The 22,362-nt window shown below is 40.2% G+C and overlaps 1 long non-coding RNA gene across 24 annotated transcripts in view; it reads left to right on the top strand.

The window, feature by feature from the left end:
- The window catches only part of LOC147358454 (uncharacterized), a 461,639-nt gene that overhangs the window by 274,275 nt on the left and 165,002 nt on the right, over positions 1 to 22,362 (top strand). For 15 of the 24 annotated variants that reach the window (XR_015142270.1, XR_015142287.1, XR_015142276.1 and 12 more), the window contains one exon: positions 4,219 to 4,504. The exons of 8 other annotated variants lie outside the window; for them this stretch is intronic. This is a non-coding gene — a long non-coding RNA (uncharacterized LOC147358454). The remainder of the gene's footprint in view (positions 1 to 4,218; positions 4,505 to 22,362) is intronic. One more of the 24 variants, XR_015142283.1, reaches the window with a different exon arrangement.

Raw genomic sequence — 22,362 nt, 5'->3', positions numbered from 1 at the left:
ATTTCCTTCTCCCTAGAATGTATAGAGTGTGACAAAATACATGAAAAAGCTAAATGGAATACTAACTGCTGATTTGGAGCCAAGGCCCATCTAATAATAATGGGCATCTATTTGGGCATATACCATTTGAGAAGATTCTGTATTTCTGGTAGCCTATAGGGATTCTGGAGGCCAATAATGTCCTCCAATCTCTCTGTCTTATTATAAGTAGGGCTTATCAAAAAAAAAAAAATATCCCATAGTTACATGGTGCCTCTGCTAACATTAAAACATGCTTTAAAATACATTTAAATGATGTATAAAATATATGAATTTATGTATATTGCTTATAATTGCATAGTAACATTTTAGAAGGCTAAAGAAGCAACTGTTGACATTTATTGCTGCCCAGTAAGTTTGAGTTCTGACCACCCTGGGCTCTGGGGGCAAAAGAAAGGCTTACTGTTCCTTGTGTAAGTGTGTACGTGTGTTTATGTGGGCGTGTGTACTAAGTGCTTCTCTTCCTTTTCAGTACATGTTATACACTGAGATGATCATTGTTGTTATCTATAGGTTGTAGGTTTGGAAAGGATTTATTTCTCTCTTTTAAAATGTCTTTCTGCTTTCTGATAATTTTTTTTGGCAATCATCATGTATTACTTTCAGTCAGTTCAGTTCAGTCGCTCAGTCGTGTCCGACTCTTTGCGACCCCATGAATCACAGCACACCGGGCCTCCCTGTCCATCACCAACTCCCGGAGTTCACTCAGACTCACGTCCACAGAGTCAGTGATGCCATCCAGCCATCTCATCCTCTGTTGTCCCCTTCTCCTCCTGCCCCCAATCCCTCCCAGCATCAGAGTCTTTTCCAATGAGTCAACTCTTCGCATGAGGTGGCCAAACGAAGCAAAAATAATTTCTATTCATCATTTAATCCTTAAAGCAACTAAGCCCAGGGCTCTTTGGGCTTTAGTTTCTAATAGGATTAAATAATTTGTCTATGATATTATCTGGCAAAAACTGGGATTCAAACCTGCTTTTCTGACTCATTCAGCCATGCCAAACAGGCCTAATTATGATAAGAAGAACAAAGACTTAATGTCTTCTTAACGTCCACTGCCCCAAGCCATTTCACAAAGTTTCCCATGGCTCATTAAGATGAGTCCATTTGAACTCTGTGGATGCCTCTGAGTCAAAATTTGGGGAGAAAGGGCCTTGAAGAGGGGGACTGTGATGATACCAAAGGGCTGACCTTCTCTTACCTGTCTTATTCAAGGGGTTGCATTCTTTACCTTTTAAAGTTCTATTTCTCTGGGTACATTCCTAGGGACCAGAAAGGCTCATTAGAATTCAGTCCCTACTGTCTGCGGAAAGGCAATTTACATGTGGCACCAGCTCAGACATGCTCCTTCTAATTCATTTGAAGGGTGCGGAAGGAGAGCAGCAGAGTTTACTATTTGCCTGCAGCCTCACTGGTGCTCATTAAGGTGGCTTTATGGTCTCATCTTTGGTCTGGCTACTTTCCAGAAGGATTTACCAGAGTTCTTAGGGAGAGGCCAGCATATAAGGTGAAGGTGAGCCCAAGGCCCAGAATTGAATTTCTGCTTGTCAAAGGATGCTGCTCTTCAGGCAGCAACAGCCAGCACCTTGGATAAGTACTACCACTCCTGCCCCGTGGCTGTGACAGTAACTGCTAATTGATTTCTTGGCTGAGTCTGCATATAGTTTCTGCTTCCTTGGGCTTCCAATAGCTCAGTTGGTAAAGAATCTGCCTGCAGTGCAGGAGACCCTGCTTCAATTTCTGGGCTGGGAAGATCCGCTGGAGAAGGGATAGGCTATCCACTCCAGTATTCTTGGGCTTCCCTTGTGGCCCAGATAAAAGAATCTACCTGCAATGAGGGAGATCTGGGTTTGATCCCTGGGTTGGGAAGATCCCCTGGAGAAGGGAAAGGCTACCCACTCCAGTATTCTGGCCTGGAGAATTCCATGGACTGTATAGTCCATGGGGTTGCAAAGAGTCAGACACAAATGAGTGACTTTCACTTTCACTTTCTTTGGCACACTCATCACATCACTCTAGGAAGTTATACTCATTGACCATGCTTGTCATGCAACAAGTTGAAATCTGTTTGCTGCCCCTGAAATAAAGTGGGCATGGAGCTGGGACCTTCTGTGTGTACATGCTTAGAGCACCATCACCAAGAGATTTATTTCCTGGTTCAAGTTTACAACGGTCCCAGTCGCTTTTCTTTGTGCTCTACTTTTCTTGATTTCTTTAGTTTTTCTCATGAGGAACTGACCACAGCATATCATTTGGGGGAATGATCTGATTAGAGCAGAGAAGAAAGAGTGGGCTTCTTACCTTCTTCAACCCCAGATGGTTCTCTAGATGTTGATGCAGCAGCATTTACCACCTCCTAGAACATTTGTTGCTGTGGATCTGTGTCTACTCCACCCTGTAGAAGTGTTTAGAATTAAAAAAAAAGAATTCTTTTGGAACTCATGTGGAGGGTTATACTTTTATTAATATTAAATTTATTGTGAAGACTTGATTCATTGTTCAGCCTTTGGTCATCATTTGGTGCAGAATTCTGTGATGAAACATGTTTTTTCTTCCTCAGAGCTTTTCTTGCCCACAGGTTTGGTGAGCAGCATCTTCTATCTTTCTTTATGAACAATCCATGATATTTAGTGTTTCTACATCTCTGTATAAGAGGAGAGTACAGTAGGCCCTTCTCCTTCTCTGATTAGTTTCTATCCATTTTTCAATTCTCAGCTGCTATCTTTTTCTTGGAAGACTTTCTTAATCCCAACTCTGTTGCTTTTCCCAGACTTGTGACCTTGAATTGGTCAGGTGGTTCATCTGTGAATTGAAGGATTAAGCATTAGATGCTATTTAAAGTCTCAGGATGCTACCCTGGGCTAACTGGCAAACATCTTGGCTACGTTTATTGCTTTCTCTATTCAATTTAAAATATCATATTGGCTTATCAAAAACTTTTCCTCTTACATTACTACAAAAACATAGGTCTGCTCTGTTCTTAAAACAAAACCAAAAAACCCTGCCATAAGTACTAGAATTCTTTATTGTTTAAATCCAAAGCAGGTTAAATAAGAACTGAGATAAAGGAATTGTTTATACATGGAAATTGTTTTCCACTTATGGTACATTGATCCCTGATTACTCTTTCCCACCCTTCTTCTGTCTTGCCTTTATTGACTTTGGTGACTACGCTCTCTTTCTCTCTCTCTATATATATATGTATGTATATATAATATAGTATAAAATCAGTTCAACTGATCTTTAAATCAAGATAGGGGAGATCAGTATTTTCCTTCCTAGGGGATGTGTCAACCATCATTAAAGATGCAGACAGCAAAACAGCAATTTGAGCCTCAGAGAGCAAGTTGGAAAAAAATAATTTACAGTTCTGTTTTTGCTGCTGGCATTACACTAAATCACACCAGCCCCTTCATTTGTTAGGCATGCTTTCAGTCTGGGATCAGAACAAGTCTAACACTGTAGGTTCCCCCCACCCTTTTTTGCAAATCACATTTTTCAGAAACCTAGAGCTGAGAAAAAGAGAATGATGCCTGCACAGATACAAATGCCTGATCTGTCCCTGGACCACAGACCGAGGAAGGCAGGCAAGGCTGAATGTGAGAGCATGACTCATGGCAGTTGAGGGGAGAACAAAAGTCTTGTCTTTTTTCTCCTTTTCCTTTTCAGAAAGCCTCAATCAATACCCCACTTGTCAGTGCACCAAGGGGCACAGGAGCAGAGAATCCAATACAAATGCGTTAGAACCTTTTACATTTGATACAGTACAAAAGCAGGAGTATTCTTGTCATTGAATTTCTTGTATCAGGACAACTATTTCAAATTACCTGGGCTGGAGGGCTTTTGGAATAGAAGGAGTTTATGTCAATTTAGCATTACTCTTTGTCTTCTCGGAATTTTAAGGTGTTTTTTAAATTAATATTTTATGATTTGGTTGACATTATCAACAATAATGAAACCGAATCCTCCTAAAACTGAATTCCCTTACTGAGTTTATGATTAATCTTTGTATCCAAAACTTGATTCCTTCTCTTTGTTCTGTCTGACTTCAGTTCTATGCTAACTGACAGCTAAATCAATCAGATGATTAAGATAACCATCATTGATAGCATTGTTAATGCACTAAAATTGCTGTTGTAGATATCATCATTAATATACAAACCCGGGTTGTTTCTCCAGGGCAAGATGAGCTTACAGATCCCTGAGCCACAGACCACCTGGCCTGAGAATCATAAACCAGAGACACTCTGACTCCTGAAACTACGATTAAGAAATGTCACAGAAATGCCACTAGCTGATGATTAATCCCTGCCTCTTTGTTCTTCCCCTCTAAAAAAACCCACGATTCAACCATCAACTTAGAGTGGATCTGAGGTTTCTCTCCCTTGCTTGGTGCCCTGCAAATAAATCCTTACCTTGCTGCAAACACCTGCTATCGGAGTTTGGCTTCCAGCACTACGAGCATGTGAGTTCTTGTTCAGTAAAAATGGTAATCCATTGTTGCTTTGAAAGTTCTATGGGCCTTTGATATGGAATTTGGAAATCCACTATGCCAATATTACCTATTTTGAAAATGAAGAGTTTGAAGTTTAGGCAGGAGAATACCTTGCCAGTTTCTGGCAGAGTTAGGGCCAGCAAGTTTCTGCTGGGTCTCAGTCCAGATTGAGCCACAGGGCAAATCCTTTTCAATCTGACAACATCTGCGTGAGGCCCTCATGTGTCTAGCCATTGCCGCCATGGATATCTCACAATTAAAAGACTTGGAGCCCTGGAAGGCTGGGTATCCTGCCACAAACAGGAAATGGTAGCTCTCACAGACCTTCTTGATTCATGGGTCTGTTCTGAAATGAACATTTTTTTTAGACAACAAGCCTCATAGCTTAAGAAGGCGAAAAAAAGAACAAACAAAATGACTGGGAGGGAAGAACAACACATAGAAACGACAAGTGGGCATGTTGCTTTGAGGATGTCAAGGTCACTTTAAGTGTTTAGATAGAGTTCATTTATTGGGACTGCTCAGATGTTTTTTCTTTTGACGTTTATCCTAGTCCACCTCTTCCCTTTTGATGGTGTTGATCGATTATTGGTATATTATCCAGTGCAAGTATGAGTAAATGAGGTCACTCACTGCCCATTTCTGTTTTCAAAAGAAGAAAGTGAATTTTTCAGTGATCAATTCCTTTTAATTCATTTTGTTACTCACATTGTAACTCTTTGCCAGATTCCATGATATGCAATGCTGGTTTCTCCATATATTAAGATATTGTTTTCTTTGCCATAATCAAGTCCATAACTTTAGCACCAGCAGCACTGCCTGCAAACCAACTAAGCCATCCTGCTTGTCTTCCTTTTCGTATTTTCAGTCCTGAGTGACTGTTCTTGGTTCCCGATCAGGAAGAACAGCCGAAGTGTCAGGACTGGCAGAGCAAACCCAAAAGAGATTCACAGCCACCTCCTCTGTGAGTCCTGGCTCCTGAGATGAAAGTTGAGGCAGCTAAGAGCCGACTCGCTGCTTTGTTGACTGCTCCCTTCATGGACAGAGAGCTCGGCAGATCAGTGAGCCTCATCCTCTGTGGCCACGGTCTTCACATCCGCTCCTTCGCTTTGCTCCCCTGTAGACTTTAGTGCTATGAAACAAAGTTTTCCTAACACCAGGGAACTGCTTTCTGCCCTCTGAAGCTAGAATCCAAAGGAAGGAAAGGCTCAAACCGAGCCCCAGAGAACCCCTCACAGTGGCGTCAGCATCTCTGTGCTGTCCTTTTTTTGTTATTCAAAGTAAGAGTGCTGCTCTGTTGAAGTAAGTGAGGGGGGTTGCTGAGAAGTCTATTTCTGCCCAACTCCCTTTTCAGGGTTCTGTGGATTCTAGGACAGAGCTTCAGCAGAGCTTTCTAAAGATCCAGCCATATCCTCTGCCTAGGTTTGGAAAAACACGCTCCATCTTTTCTAACTCTTCCGTCAGCCATCTCGTCGTTTACTTGCTAAGTCATGTCCAATTCTTTTGCGACCCATGGACTGTAGACCGCCAGGCTCCTCTGTCCATGAGATTTTCCAGGCAAGAATACTGATGTGGGTTGTTGCCATTTCCTTCTCCAGGGGATCTTCCTGACCCGGAGACTGAACCCCCGTCTCCTGCCTTGCAGGTGAATTCTTTACCACTGAGCCACCCGGGGAGCCCCATCAGCCCTCTACCTTCTGTGATCCAAATTGTCGCTCACAATTATCTTATTGATGTGAAAGGTAAAGGAGAGCTCTGACCTGTAGTTGTTTTGGGAGCTCTAGAGCTGATAAGACAGTAAAAATGCAGTTTCTCTCATGAAAATCAGGATTATTTTTATATAGGAAACTCCTTTGTAAATTCTCCCCAGTCATTTGTCACAGCAAGAGTCATTTGTAGTAAAATGAGTAAAGTTCTTGTGCAGAGTTAACCTTTTAAATGTCAGGGTTTTAACCATATCGGAGATAAATAAGTAGTTTGAGGGAAGGAGAAACTTAGAAAATTGACAGGGTACAAAGAATGATGAAAATGGTTTACTGCAGGTTAGAGTTTTGTTTTCTGAGGCCTGCAGTTGAGAGTCCAGCTTTGGAGGTAAAGACTAATGTCATCCACAGATTGGGACATAATGATGTTTGCTGAACTTTATTCTACATATACACTTAATATCATAGACAGCAGTTCTCTTAGTTTATATTTGGACATAGATCAACTATTTAACCCCTGCTTGTTCTCCATCTCCACCTAGACATGGACACACCACACACATACACACACACATGCTGCCCGTTCCTGATGAACTTGCGAAGGAAAAGATGACCTTGAAAAGGAACTTTAGAAATATACAAATTGCAATATAGAAGAGACAAGACCAAGCAATAGGCAGTGGTTTTCAGAATATGTTATTGTCAGTTAATTCTCTTCTGTGATCATTCATTTCACGACTGAAAAAAGACAAACACAAAACCAAGAAATTGCAATGTCATCTCAGCCTCAAACAGATCTAATAAAAATCTTTTCATAGAGAACATCTATGATCCATAGTAGCAGCTGTTGTCCGTATGTGGCAATTATAAGCGTATTATTTAGTATTTACTAAATACCATAATAGCAGAGTATTATAAAATGAATTATTTTATCTAGTTCTTTCTTCTAGGCAAAAAAAAAGAAAAAGAAAAGAAACAGGCAGAGAGAGAAAAAAGGCAAATACCTTTGGGAGAGTAATAAAAGAATTTTTCAAGGTTCAGTAATACATGATATGATATAATTAATTCTGGCCATGTTAGAAGTATCTTGAGGATAAAATATTTTGATGCAAAGCATACATTTCTAGGAAATAATGAGTCTTAACTCTGTACGATGAAGTAAAAACTATCCTCAAAGTCAGATACACCAGAGATTCGAATATATTGACTCATAACTTCTAGGGCTCCATAGGTGCAGAATAACCAGAATCCTTGCTATTGCAGAAATTTTGAGTGACTTTTATTCACCATTTAGTTTGACAAGGGTTTTCAGGGGGTGTTTCTCAGCTCCTACTTCAATGCACAGGGTGATACAACCTCAGCTCTATTATGAATACTTCATACCTAGGCCCAGTATAGTATAATAATATGAATTAATTTTGCTATCAGAAACCACCAAACACATGCCAGATTCCACTCCTTTTTCCAACTCAGAATCATATGTGTAGTCTCAATGAGGCTAACTTTTTCTCCTCAAAGACTCAGTGGTAAAGATATCTAGTCCTGATTTGCTATCTTCTCGACCTCTTTCCAAATCCCAAAGTTTCTCCTTGCCTAATAATTTCCCTATAGATTTCTGGCTTTTCTGCTCCCTGGATATATAATTTCAGTTAACTTCTTTAAGACTCAGAAGTCTCATTGGACAAATGAGCAGGGCAATACCGGCTTCAACACAGTAGTGAGTATGAAATGAGCACTGTATCTGGCAGAGAGACGGTATTCAATAAATATTAGTCTTACTCTTTCTCCTCCCCGTCCTCTGACTCTGAAACATGTCATAAGGAGACCAGAGGGTTTGTAGGCCAAAAGGACCAAGACATCTCCTGTCGGTCAGTCCCAGGAATGTCCCTTCTCAGAATATTGCCCTAATTCAGGTACCATAGATATTCCTTTAAAACAGATGCTGATTTATTTGTTTAAATTACTTATATCATGTATACACAAAATGGGGCTTCCCTGGTGGCTCAGATGGTACAGAGTTTGCCTGCAATGCAGAAGACCTGGGTTTGAGAAGGAAATGGCTACCCACTCTAGTATTCTTGCCTAGAAAATTCCATGGACAGAGGCTATAGTCCGTGGGATTGCTAAGAGTTGGACACAACTGAACGACTAACACTCTCACTTCCATAAACAAAACAGTAGGCTAGGGGCTGTAAAGAGAGGAGGCTTGTGCCCTCAAGTAATTTACAGTCTGAAAGGGGTAGGCAGACACATAAACACAACATATTATAAGAAATTATAAAAGTGAAGAATTATCCTAAATAGTCCACAAAGAACTGTTATAATCAATAAATTAATTCAATAGTTGCAGGATACAAAGCTCACAGAAATCGGTTATATTTCAGTTAAAAATCAGTTACATTACATTGTTACAAGTAACAGTAAACAATCCCCAAAAGGAAATTAAGGAAACGATTTCATTTACAATGGCATTAAAGAAAATACTTGTAAGTAAACTTAAAAGCAGAGACATTACTTTGCCAACAAAGGTCCGTCTAGTCAAGGCTATGGTTTTTTCCAGTGGTCATGTATGGATGTGAGAGTTGGACTGTGAAGAAAGCTGAGCGCCAGAGAGTTGATGCTTTTGAACTGTGGTGTTGGAGAAGACTGCTGAGAGTCCCCTGGATTGCAAGGAGATCCAACCAGTCCATTCTGAAGGAGATCAGCCCTGGGATTTCTTTGGAAGGAATGATGCCAAAGCTGAAACTCCAGTACTTTGGCCACCTCACACAAAGAGTTGACTCATTGGAAAAGACTCTGATGCTGGGAGGGATTGGGGGCAGGAGGAGAAAGGGAGGACAGAGGATGAGATGGCTGGATGGCATCACTGACTAGATGGATGTGAGTTTGAGTGAACTCCGGGAGTTGGTGATGGACAGGGAGGCCTGGAGTGCTGTGATTCATGGGGTTGCAGAGTCGGACACGACTGAGCGACTGAACTGAACTGAAACTTAACCAGGGAGGCTTGTACAATGAAAACTTCAAAATGTTGCTAAAGGAAATTAGGGAAAGAATAAATAATTTGAGAGACATCTTGTGTTCATGGTTTGAAAGACTTAATATTGTTTAGATATCAATTCCATTCAAAGCACTCTATAAATTTTGTGCAATTTGTGTAAAAATCCTATTCAAAACTCATATGAAATCTTAAGGAACTCCAAATTGCCAAAACTGTATTGAAAATGAACAAAGTTGGAGGATTCATAATTCTTGATTTAAAAACTTAACTTTAATCAATACAGTGGGGTACTAGCACAACAGTAGGCATATAGAACAAAGGAATAAAATAGAAAACCCAGAAATAAACTTTCATGAATATGGTCAAATGATTTTAGATAAGGGTGCCTAAGCCATCCGACGGGGAAAGGAGTCTTTGCAACAAATGGTGCTGGGAACACTGGATATATCCACAAGCAGAAGGATGGAGTTGAACTCTGACCTTATACCATCCACAAAATTACACTCAAAATGGATCAACAGTCTAAACGGAAGACCGCAGAATAGTAAACTCTTAAAAGAATGGGGGAAAATGTTCATGACATTGAGTTTTGTAATAATTTCTTGGATGTGACACCACAAAACAAAGGCAACAGAATAAAAAATTGAACTTCATCAAAATTAAAAATTTTGTGCATCAAAGGACACCATCAACAGAGTGAAAAGGCAATCCATGTAATGGGAGAAATATTGGCAGATAATATGTTTTATAAGGGATTAATAGCTAGAATACACAAAGAACTCCTATAATTCAACAGTAAGAAAACAACCCAACTGAAAAATGGACAAAGGACTTTGGTAGCCATTTCTCCAAAGCAGACATACAGATGGCCAATAATCACATGAAAAGATGCTCAGTGTCATTAATCTTTAGAGAAATGCAATGAAAACCATAATGAGATAACATTTCATGCCTATTAGAATGGCTTTATCAAAACAAACAAGACCAGAAAACACAAGTGTTAGTGAAGATGTGGGGGATTATGCACTACTCATGAGAGTGTAAGATGGTTCAGCTGCTGTGGAAATATTATGATGGTTTCCCCCCGGATTACACAAAGAATCACCATATAATCCAGAAATTCTACTTCTGGGTATTTCAGTACTCAAAAGAGTTAAAAGCAGAGACTTAAACAGGTATTTGCACACCCATATTCATAGCAGCCTTATCCACTGTAACCAAAAGGAGGAAACAACTCAAATGTTCAGTGATGGATGAATGGATAAACCATGTGGTGTGGTGCATGTGTGTGTCTTTACACACATACAGTAGAAGATTATTCATTCTTAAGGAAGGACATTTTGACACGTGCAGTGACATGAACGAACTTTGAAGATGTTATGCTAAGTGAAATAAGCCAGACACAAAGCACAACTATTATGATTCCAGTGATATGAAGTACCTAGAATAGTCAAACTCAGAGAGACAGAAAGCAAGTAAAATGGTGGTTGCCAGGGAGTGGAGGAGGGGGAAATGAAAACTGTTTAAGAGGGCAGAGTGTCAGCTTGGGATGATTAACTAGTTCTGGAGGTGATAATTGTGATGGTTGAGCAATAATGTGAATGCATTTAATGCTATTGAAGTATATACTTAAAATGGTTAAAGTGGAAAATTTATTTTTTTGCATGTTTTAATACAATAAAAAGTATAATATGAAAGATATAATAAGGTCTTTTGGGAACAAATGAGATACTAAGGGTGTGAGCAATACTTCAGTTCAGTTCGGTCGCTCAGTCATGACCAACTTTTTGTGACCGCATGGACTGCAGCACGCCAAGCTTCCCTGTCTATCACCAACTCCTTGAGCTTGCTTAAACTCAAGTCCATTGAGTTGGTGATGCCATCCAACCATCTCATCCTCTGTTGTCCCCTTCTCCTCCCACCTTCAATCTTTCCCAGCATCAGGGGCTTTTCTAATAAGTCAGTTCTTTGCATTAGGTGGCCAAAGTATTGGAGTTTCAGCTTCAGCATCAGTCTTTCCAATGAATATTCAGACTGATTTCCTTTAGGATTGTCTGACTTGATCTCCTTGCAGTCCAAGGGACTCTCAAGAGTCTTCTCCAGCACCACAGTTCAAAAGCATCATTTCTTCGGTGCTCAGCTTTTTTTATGGCCCAACTCTCACATCCATACATGACCACTGGAAAAACTATAGCTTTGACTATATGGACCTTTGTTGGCAAAGTAATGTAATACTTCTTAGAGGAGGCATTGTTTGAAGAGAATTTTGAAAGATTGCTGGGAATTTTTTGATCAATATAATTGGATCCCAGAACTTTCAAAGCTGAGTGTAATTGTACAATGGTTTATTTAGTATAAAGTGAGAGTGGGCCACACTCATTGCTATGTTCAACAAATATTTACTGAGCATCTACTAAGTACGGGGCATTGTGTTGAAGCATTGTGTTTAGGCAGGAATTCCCAGGTGGTGCTAGAGGTAAAGAACCCCATGCCAATGTAGGAGACAGAAGAGATGCAGGTTTGATCCCTGGGTCTGGAAGATCTGCTGGGGGAGGGTATGGGGACCCACTCCAGGATTCTTGCCTGGAGAATCTCATGGACAGAGGAGCCTGGCAGGATACAGTCCATAGGGTCGCAAAGAGTCAGACACACACATTGTGTTTGGACATTGGAGATTCTGTAGAGCAGGAGTCCCCAGCCTCCAGGATCTAATGTCTGATGATATGAGGTGGAGCTGATTAATGATAATAGAAATAAAGTGTACAACAAATGTAAGGCACTTGAATCATCCCAAAACCATGCCCCCTATCGAGCTTCCCAACCCATGGAAAAATTGTCTTCCATGAAACTTGGCCCCTGGTGCCAAAAAGTCGGGAACTGCTGTTGTAGAGAACAAAACAGCCCTAAATCTTGACCACAAAGCTTATATTCTAATGTGTGTGTGTTCGGGGAGTAGGGGTGGGGTGGGGATGAGTTGGTTAATGGGAAGGAAGTAAGCTTGGTAGAAAGAGGACAAGTGGGAGAAGGCTTTGAATGCCAGCCTAAAGAATTTAGACTCTGGGGAAACAGTAGGTATTTCTTTGTGGATATAACATAAAATATGAATTAGCTAATATGAGACAGGGTTGGATAAAGACTTGTTGAAATGAAGGAGTTACACTAAGTTAGAAGTAATGAAGGCTTGGACTAAGGAAATGGCTGTGGAAAATGGAAGGTATTTGAAAGGTGAAATCAACTACAAATGGCAAGTGGATAGACAGAATGGGTTAAAGATGAAAAAGACATATTTTTTTGCCTGGATGTCTGGGAAGAATCAGGTATCTAATCCCTTAAGTAGAGCCTCATCCTTGGATAGTCAATAAGATCCTGAAAGAAAGTTCAGTCATTTATAATAATTGACAAAAAGAAGGTAGCATGAAATCCTTTCTGTAAATTTCAGGATAGGATTAATGAAGATCTCTCCAGAATTTTATGAGGTTCTATTATTTAACTACCATTTATTGTGTTAAAAGTTTAGTTCTTTGACTGTTCCCACATATCTTGTTACTTCTCATATTGTACGGTTGAAAATGTCTTGAGTAAGTAAAAATGTTGTATTTGCTGAAGATAAGTTTATTTCATTTGAAGTACTTGATGACTGACTCTACAAGTGTAGTGATATCATAGTTTCATCAAGATGACAGATTGATCAGGGAATTGTATCTGCCTCTTGCATGATAATTAGGTAATTTATTTAATCACATCCAGGAACATGATTTAGATAAGAAAATATTGAATTCAGATCAGTCCTGTTTATGATATCACACAGTGTGCTTGCTTAATGATTTAACAGCCAAGCCATGCTAAACAATTCAGCCTTTTAAAGAAGCCATGTAAGATGAATGTTAATATAGCCTTATAATTGCCTTTCAACTGTTAAGGAAAATGCTGATTAAAGTTTACATTATGGTTCCTGGTAGAGATGGGTGGAAATTAAGTATACATTTATAAATATTTTAATATCATAAACCATATCCAAGCAATCAATTTGAGAAGCAGAATAAATATGGCCTCCATTACTTTAAAGCTTCATTGTTTATTCAGAGATGTCCTTGAAATGTCACCTGCTCAGATCCATTCCTCCTGCTCTTTTCCAGTGGGTGTCTTTGGTTAGTGGCTCGCAGTGGTACCACTTACTCTGCGGGTGCAAGAGGCAAATGTTAATAGCTATGAGTCACTGCTTATGTAGATTTTGACTTAGTAAAAATGAGCACCCGAGTGGGAGCCATGGCGCATGATTCTAATCTTGATTTGGCCTCTATTTGATCTTGGAGAAGGTTATAAAATTTCTTGGCCTCAGTTTTCCTACTTGCGAAATGGGGAAGTAGATGACCTCTCTGACAAAGTATAAACTTTGTATATTGTGACTCCAAACAGCCAGGTCATGGCTGAGAATGAGATGGCTGTCCCAATTAAAGTTAACCCATTAGAAGCAAGTTTACATCCAACAGTTGGTTTCAGAGTTACACTTTTAAGCCACCAGACTACATAGAACTCCCAGATTTGAGGGACTAGATTCTTTTTCATCTTTGTATTCCTAGTTCCTGTTTCACGATATGCACCCGTCTGCATTTCATTCAATAATAATTTATTGAATATCTTTTTTGTGCTCAGTAGTTTAGCCAGTGGTTAAGAGCCCAGGCTCTGGAATAAAACTTTGTGGTCACTTAAAGGTGAAAGCTTGCTTGTCACTTACGAGATGCGCAACATTGAGCAAGTTAAGTTCTCTGTGCCCCAGTTTTCTTATCTGTGAAACGGAAGTAATAAAACACCTTATTATGCAGTTATTATGAAGATTAAATGGCATGATTTGAGTAGTTTTCACATAGTATATGGTACAGTGTGTATGTCCTCAGTAGCTAAATCGTGCCCGACTCTTTGTCACCCCATGGACTGCAGCCCGCCAGGCTCCTCTGTCCATGGGATTGTCCAGGCAACAGTACTGGAGTGGGTTGCTGTTTCCTTCTCCAGGGGAATCTTCCAGTCCCAGGGATCAAATCCATGCCTCCTGCTGGGCAGGTGAATTCTTTACCACTGAGCCTCCAGGGAAGCCCATGTGGCACAGAGTAACTGCTTAATGATTTTTTGTTGTTGTTGTGATGGTGATGAGGAGGGAGCAGAAGGATTGGGATAAGAGGAGGAGAGACTCCTGAGGAGCACAGTCAATGTTTATTGAATAAATGCAAATCTTTACCTATATATCTCCATCTGTATGCTAGATCTGCCCTAGCATTATCTTGATTTTGTCACTTGAACCGATAGTCCTCTAGATACATGCTTTCTTCATTTAGTATATGAGCAAGTGCCCTTCATGGTCTATTTTGTCTCCCTTGGTTTTTATTTTTGCTTCCTTTTTTTAAAAAAATCAGAATTATATTTGTACATGTTTCAATGAAGCAAATTTACAATGAACCTAACAATTCTTGTTATGAAAACAACCCTTCTTGTGTCTCCTATTCTACAGAAGCAACCAGTTTCAACTCTTCTGCCTGATTCTTTTGAATCATATATTTTGAAAATGTGCTTTCATTGCTGTTCCTGGATAGTCCACTTTTAAACACAATCTATCAATTTTCCGCAATGGAAGATGAAGATTTAGCTGTCTTTGCCCACTGCCACCTCATATGTACATGCACACCTCATCTCTTCACCCTCCCCATATCTACCTTGAGAACTGTACTTGGGTCACGACTCAGTGTTTACACAATTTTGAATAGTACACATTATTCATAGCTGAGCCATGTCATGTACATGATTTCTTTTCCTTTCCTACGCAACATTTTTTTCTTTGGATTTAGTAATTATTGTTTTTGGCTTATGTTGTTTCATAATTGGCTTATTTTTCTGTGACTCAGTACTTAAGTCATCCCCACACTCTTCTTCCATTGGGTAAATTTCCTTTGAATATGGTCAGATACATTAAGAATTAGTCTTACTTCTTGACATAATTTTCCTAAAACCTTTTGACCAGTTTGCTCCTCAGCTGTTGCCTTAGGGCAGTTTCCCAGGTGGTGCTGTGATAAAATATCTGCCTGCCATTGCAGGAGATAAAGGAGACACGGATTAGATTCCTGGGTTGGGGAGATTCCCCAGAGGAGAAAATGGCAACCTGCTCCAGTATTCTTGCCTGGAAAATTCCATGGACAGAAGAGCCTGGCGGGCTCCTGTCCATGGGGTCACAAAGAATGGGACACAACTGAGAAGCCAAGTATGCCCACTGCATTAGGAATCTGTTTTCACTGTTACCTACTATTCCTCTGCCCTCTCTTTCACTAATTCCTATATTCCTTCTTCTTGCTTTACTTTGTAATTTTGGTGATGTGTGGACTCCAGTACTTTGTTGAGGAAGAGAACTTGGGAAGCAAATTTTTGAGATCTTGCATGTCTAGAAATGTGTTCATAATATTCTCACACTTAATTGATAATTTGGTGAGATGTACAGTTCTGGGCTAGAAATTAATTTATCCTCAGAATCTGAAGCATTACTCAGTTCTTTCTTTGGCTTCCAGTGTTGCACTGAGAAGTCTGTGTCCAACTCTGCAACCTCTTGGATGGTAGCCTGCCACGCTCCTCTGTCCTTGGAATTCTCCAGGCAAGAATACTGGAGTGAGTTGCCATTCCCTTCTCCAGGGGATCTTCCCAACCCAGGGATTGAACCCTGGTCTCCTGCATTGCAGGTGGTTTCTTTATGGTCTGAGCCACCATGCACACCACCTTGCGAAATCCAGAGCCATTCTGTTTCCAAAATCTTTGCATGAAAGTGTATTTTTCCCTCACTGGAAGCTTTTTGGGTATGTTCTTTACTCTCTGTGTTCTCAAACTTAATAATGATATGTCTTAGAATGGGTCTATTTTTCATTGATTGCAGCCATGAAATTAAAGACGCTTACTCCTTGGAAGGAAAGTTATGACTAACCTAGACAGCATATTAAAAAGCAGAGACATTACTTTGTCAACAAAAATCCATCTAGTCAAGGCTATGGTTTTTCCAGTAGTCATGTATGGATGTGAGAGTTGGACTATAAAGAAAGCTGAGCACTGAAGAATCGATGCTTTTGAACTGTGGTGTTGGAGAAGACTCTTGAGAGTCCCGTGGACAGCAAGGAGATCCAAGCAGTCCATCCTAAAGGAAATCAGTCTTGAATATTCATTGGAAGGACTGATGCTGAAGCTGAAACTCTAATACTTTGGCCACCTGATACGAAGAGCTGACTCATTTGAAAAGACCCTGATGCTGGGAAACATTGAGGGCAGGAGGAGAAGGGAATGACAGAGAATGAGATGGTTGGATGATATCATCAACCACCATGTACAATCATCAATGTACATGAGTTTGGGTAAACTCTGGGAGTTGGTGATGGACTGGGAGGCCTGGCATGCTGTGGTTCATGGGGTCTCAAAAGAGTCAGACACGACTGAGCAACTGAACTGAACTGAACTGATGTTGATCGTATGATGACCCGTTTATTCTGCAACTTATTCGCTTCCGTTCTCTTTAATTATTCCTTTAATGATTCCCCACTCTTCTCCTACTTTCTCCCCTTTCTTTCTCCCTATAGTACCTACTATTTTGATATTAATCCTAGTGCACAGGTCTTCTATTATTTAGAATCTTTTCTTGTATTTTCTGTCCCCTTGTTTACTTGTGGTCATACAAAAGTCTTCTGTTATTCTCTTCATTTCTGCTAACGCATTTTTATTGCCAAAGGTGATTTTTTTCATGCTTTAAGTGTTCTAAGATTTTATACCACTCTCTTTTTTTAAAGGAGCATATTTTTAAAAAATTATTTATTTATTTGCTGCACTGGTTCTTAGTTGCAGCATGTGGGATCTAGTTCGCTGGCCAAGGATTGAACCTGGGCGCCCTGCATTGGCAGCGTGAGTCTTAGCCTCTGGGCCACTAGGGTAGGTCCTATGCGATTCTTTTCTTGATTCATTAATAAAATATCTGCTCTTACAAACTTATGATTTAAATGCTAGATTTTTGTTTGGTGGTTTGTTTAATTTCCCCCCATTATTTATTCTTTCTCTAAGAGTTTTTCCTCCTTTTTCTTTCTTTCTGTTTTCTGTCATTTGTTTTAGGGGCATGCTATTAATAGCTTGAGCTCATTGGCTGTTTGCTTATATTTAGAGTCAGATGCTCAGATGCTTCTTGGAAACTCTGTATGTATAAATAAGACTTTTCAACTCTGTATTTCAACAGAGGACTATCTATCTGAAATATTTCCTCAAGGAAACTCCTGTGTCCGTATCTTTAGTTCCCTTCCTTTTGCCTGGTTAGTTTCCTCAGAGAAAGGTCCTCCAGTTTCTCGCTTAGTGGGGATATTGCTGGCTCCCGCATTGTGGAAGGAAGAGGCAGATGCGCGAAAAAAGACTGAGGCCTCGATATTCAGTATGGATGCTTTGACTCCCCATGGCCCTGCTTCCCGATGTGATCCTCAATTAACCATTCTTGAATTCTCTCAGTCCAGACAGACCATGTTTTAGTGTTTTCAGAGAATAAACCTTATCTTTATAACTTTATGTTTAGAGAAAATCTTGAGACCTAACTACTTTTTAAAATGCTTTTCAACTAAATTTTCTTTCTTTTCTTTTTTTAAAAAATTCTAACTCCACCCTTACTTTCAAAATTATCTTGTGCTGTCTAATTGTTGAGCCTTTTGGAGGATCATGAGGTATAAAATGGTGTGCTTCTTGCCATCTCCTACTGCTGGCTGAATTCTACCCCCTCTCCCCCTCTAACCAGCGCCGCCCCCCCCGCCGCCGCCCACCATTCTGCTAAATCAATTATCTTTCATGTATCCACTCAACAGAATCTAAATTTTACAAGATTTTATTGCCCTTGCCTTTTCTTCCACATTATTTGTCCTTGTGGGCTATGTCTTTTAAATATCCAATTAATGTTGTTTAAATAGGGTTTTAGGAGTGGGTAGAGACTGTTGCTTGAGTTCAGTCTGTTGTTTAAATTGGAAGACCAAGTATGTATTCTTTCTTTAGAGTTGAATTCAACCCATGAGTCTTCACAGCAGCCTCTGCTTGCATAGTTCTCTCCTAAGACATCACACCCTTGGAAACTACTCCTTACAAGTTCCTTTCACTTTTGGACATCATAACATTATAATTTTCTTAATATCTTATGTGGGACTCAGACCAGATGCTGACATGGAATCTGTCTTCATTTAGCACTCTCATCTGCTCCAGACTTTTCTCCAGATGGTGAATGTCAGTGACAGGGTCTGTATTTCAACACTGGCTAAAAGGAAAACCATGGTAGTTAGGATTATGGGTTTTTTGGTTTTTTTTTTAAATAGAAATAAATTTTACACAATTGGAGGGTAACTGCTTATTTGACAGAATTCAGCCCTATCAGTTTGGACTCTTTCTGGGTTTAAGAGAGAAAATACACAATTTACACTGCTTTAAGTATTTATTAGTTCACAATATTAAAAGGTTTAGGTGGTTCTGGTGTCTATGTTGGTTTATTTCAGGGGCTCAGATAATATCAGAAATCTTTTCTCTTTAATTAAGCTTCTTTGAATCAGTTTGGAAATGATTGATTCCTAAGAAAGAAATTCATGACAATAAATAATGGTAATGTTAAAAATAATGAAATATATATTATGTATTGATATTATGTTTTAAAAGTAAATATAATACCTAATTCATAGCATGCACTTAATAAGCTATTATCATTATTATTAGTGCTAGTAGAATGACTGTATGACTATTAGAATGACTAATTACTATATCAGCCTTTGCAACAACCCTTTGTGGTATGGCTACTATTATATCATTTTATAGTTCAGAAAACCAAGGTACAAGATAGCTCAGTTCAGTTCAGTCACTCAGTTGTGTCCGGCTCTTTGCCACCCCATGGATTGCAACATGCCGGGCTTCCCTGCTCATCACCAACCCCCAGAGTTTGCTCAAACTCATGTACATCGAGTTGGTGGTGCCATCCAACCATCTCATCCTCTGTTGTCCCCTTCTCCTCCTGCCTTCAATCTTTCCCAGCATCAGGGTCTTTTCTAATGAGTCAGTTGTTCGCATCAGGTGGCCAAAGTATTGGAGCTTCAGCTTCAGCATCAGTCCTTCCAATGAATATTCAGGACTGATTTTCTTTAGGATGGACTGCTTGGATCTCCTTGCTGTCCATGGGACTCTCAAGAGTCTTCTCTAACATCACATTTCAAAAGCATCAATTCTTCAGTGCTCAGCTTTCTTTATGGCCCAACTCTCACATCCATATATGACTACTGGAAAAACCATAGCTTTGATGATACAGGCCTTTGTTGACAAAGTAATGTCTCTGCTTTTTAATATGCTATCTAGATTCAGTTCAGTTGCTAAGTCATGTTTGATTCTTTGCGACCCCATGGACTGCAGCACACCAGGCTTCCCTGTCCATCACCAGCTCCCAGAGCTTGCTCAAACTCATGTCCATCGAGTCAGTGACACCATCCAACCATCTCATTTCTTTCAAGGAGCAAGCATCTTTTCATGTCATGGTTGCAGTCCATATCTGCAGTGATTTTGGAGCCCAAGAAAATAAAGTCTGTCATTGTTTCTGTTATTTCCCCATCTATTTGCCATGAAGTGATGGGACGGGATGCCATGGTTTTGGTTTTTTGAATGCTGAGTTTTAAGCCAACTTTTTCACTCTCTTTTTTCACTTTCATCAAGAGGCTCTTTAGTTCTTCTTTGCTTTCTGCCATATGGGTGGTGTCATCTGCGTATCTGAGGTTATTGATATTTCTCCCACAATCTTAATTTCAGTTTGCGCTTCATCCAGCCTGGCATTTCGCATGATGTAGTCCACGTACACTACTTAAATAAGATAGTAAAGTTGTCCAAAGTCACAGAGCTATAAAGTAACAGAACTGAGATTTGAATTGAGGACTGTTTTCAGAACTGAAGGTTTAGTGTCAAGGCACCAAGTAGAAGAACAGTCATCTCCTTCACTGACATTCATACACCATAGAAACAGGCTCATTTTATTTCATTTGCCCATCCCAGTGTATGCAGACTGGTAGTATTGTTCCTCTAGGGAGACAGGAAGGCTTGACTTTTCAAGCATTCAGGTGATTTTCCCAAGCTATCCTTCTTTCCATGGCAGAACTAGGAGCTGGACTCGTTGCATTTTTTCCTTCCCTACACTGTGCTGCTTCTGTGCTGCACTGGTGTCTTTAACTTCCAGATGAGCATCTCATTGGCATAGCATTTGTAGCATTTTTAATCCTTGTTAATAGAAGAGTTCTCAGTGACTGCTTATTTTATTGTTGTCTGCTTGACAAAACTAAGCAAGCTGGAAACTAACGAGAGATGGCAGAACATGAATTGACTTTCTAGCCTTTTTGAGATGTTGTACCTGGCTTCCAGCAAAAGATCAGAGGCAGGCTAAGGCAGGACTGATGGGGATAGGGCTGTCAGAAAGTTTCTCTGATTTCAAGAGATTTGGTGTCAGGAACAGAGTCTGGCATTCTGTAGGGCATCTTTGTTATTAGATTCCCAAGAGGCCCAGCATGGAGAGGATGTCTGAGTTTACACATTGGGTGGGCTTGGGTTTGAATCTTGGTTTTGTTATTTATTGGGCTTCCCTGATGGCTCAGAGGTTAAAGCATCTGCCGGGAATGCAGGAGACCTGGGTTTGATCCCTGGGTCGGGAAGATCCCCTGGAGAAGGAAATGGCAACCCACTCCAGTACTTTTGCCTGGAGAATCCCATGGAGGGAAGAGCCTGGTAGACTACAGTCCGTGGGGTCACAAAGAGCTGGACACGACTGAGCGACTCTCCTTCCTTTCCTGATGGCTCAGATGGTAGAGAATCTGCCTGTAATGTAGGAGACCTGGCTTCCATCCCTGGGTAAGGAGTATCTTTTGGAGAAGGAAATGGCTACTGACTCCAGTTATCCTTGCCTGGAGAATTCCATGGACAGAGGAGGCTGGTGGGCTACAGTCCATGGGGCCTCAAACAGTTGGACATGACCGAGTGACTAACACACTTTCACTTTGCTATTTTTTAGTTGTGTGACCTTGAGCTTGTTTCTCAGTTAGCCTGAACTTCATTTTCTTTGTTATACATTGGAGGTAAAAATATGTACTGAGCTCATAATGTGAATTATGTGAATTAAATCATGTGAATGACAGTAGAGTTTAGGTACTTAAGACTATGCCTGGCACTTAAAAGGGGTCAATAAATTCCCAGTGATGCTAGTGGTAAAGAAACCACCTGTCAATGCAGAGATGTAAGAGTTGAGGGTTTGATCCCTGGGTTGGAAGACCCCCTGAAGGAAGGCTCTGCAACCCACTCCAGTATTCTTGTCTAGAGAATCCCATAGGCAGAGGAGCCTGACAGGCTACAGTCCATAGGGGTCGCATAGAGTTGGACAAGACCAAAGCAACTTAGCACAGCACATTATTACTACTATTCAGATACAAAACATAAGTTTATCATTGAGCCTCAGTCTCATGTCACAGATACTTTCTAGAAAACAGATCTCAGTCTGCATGCTGAAGAAGGGCTTGCTCTTTTCCTCTACTGTAGATTTCTTTTATGTTTCTCTCCCCTCTTCACCCCTCCCTCAGTCATACTATATGCACAACTTAGGCCCAAGTTCTTTGCTTTGACCTTTCCTTAATAAGGTAATTTTATTTTTTGACATTAGCCTTGAGGATATGCTGAGACTTTGTCTGAAATGAAGCTTTGATTGCAACCATTATCAATATCTCAGGCTCAGAATCACCTTTGCGCAGTTATACAACCAGGAACCTGATTGATTACTTTTCCGCTTTGCTGAGGTTTATCAAAAGGTTGAGGTTGGATAGAAACAGCTTTCATTTTATAGGTCCATGATGTCAGATGGGAGGGAACGAGTGGAATCTCAAGTTGAAGGGTATTTTTTTATTCTCATGCTTCAGATCAAAGTCTGTCTTCCCTGCATAAAACAATGATATTTCTCTGAGGCTTCAGGGGATAAAATTCTGTCTTGTGTGGGATGTCACAGAATCGTGGAATGTGAGAACTGGGAAGAGGAAGCCTTCAGGATCACTGTCACTGGAATCCTTGTAATCTGTAGAAGGGCTGTGAGT

This window comes from Bos grunniens, chromosome 15 (assembly GCF_055505025.1).
Source record: "Bos grunniens cultivar Pamir isolate PY7600 chromosome 15, Bosgru_T2T1.0, whole genome shotgun sequence".
Classification (NCBI taxonomy): Eukaryota; Metazoa; Chordata; class Mammalia; order Artiodactyla; family Bovidae; genus Bos; species Bos grunniens.
This window is presented reverse-complemented; position numbering and strand designations above follow the sequence as displayed.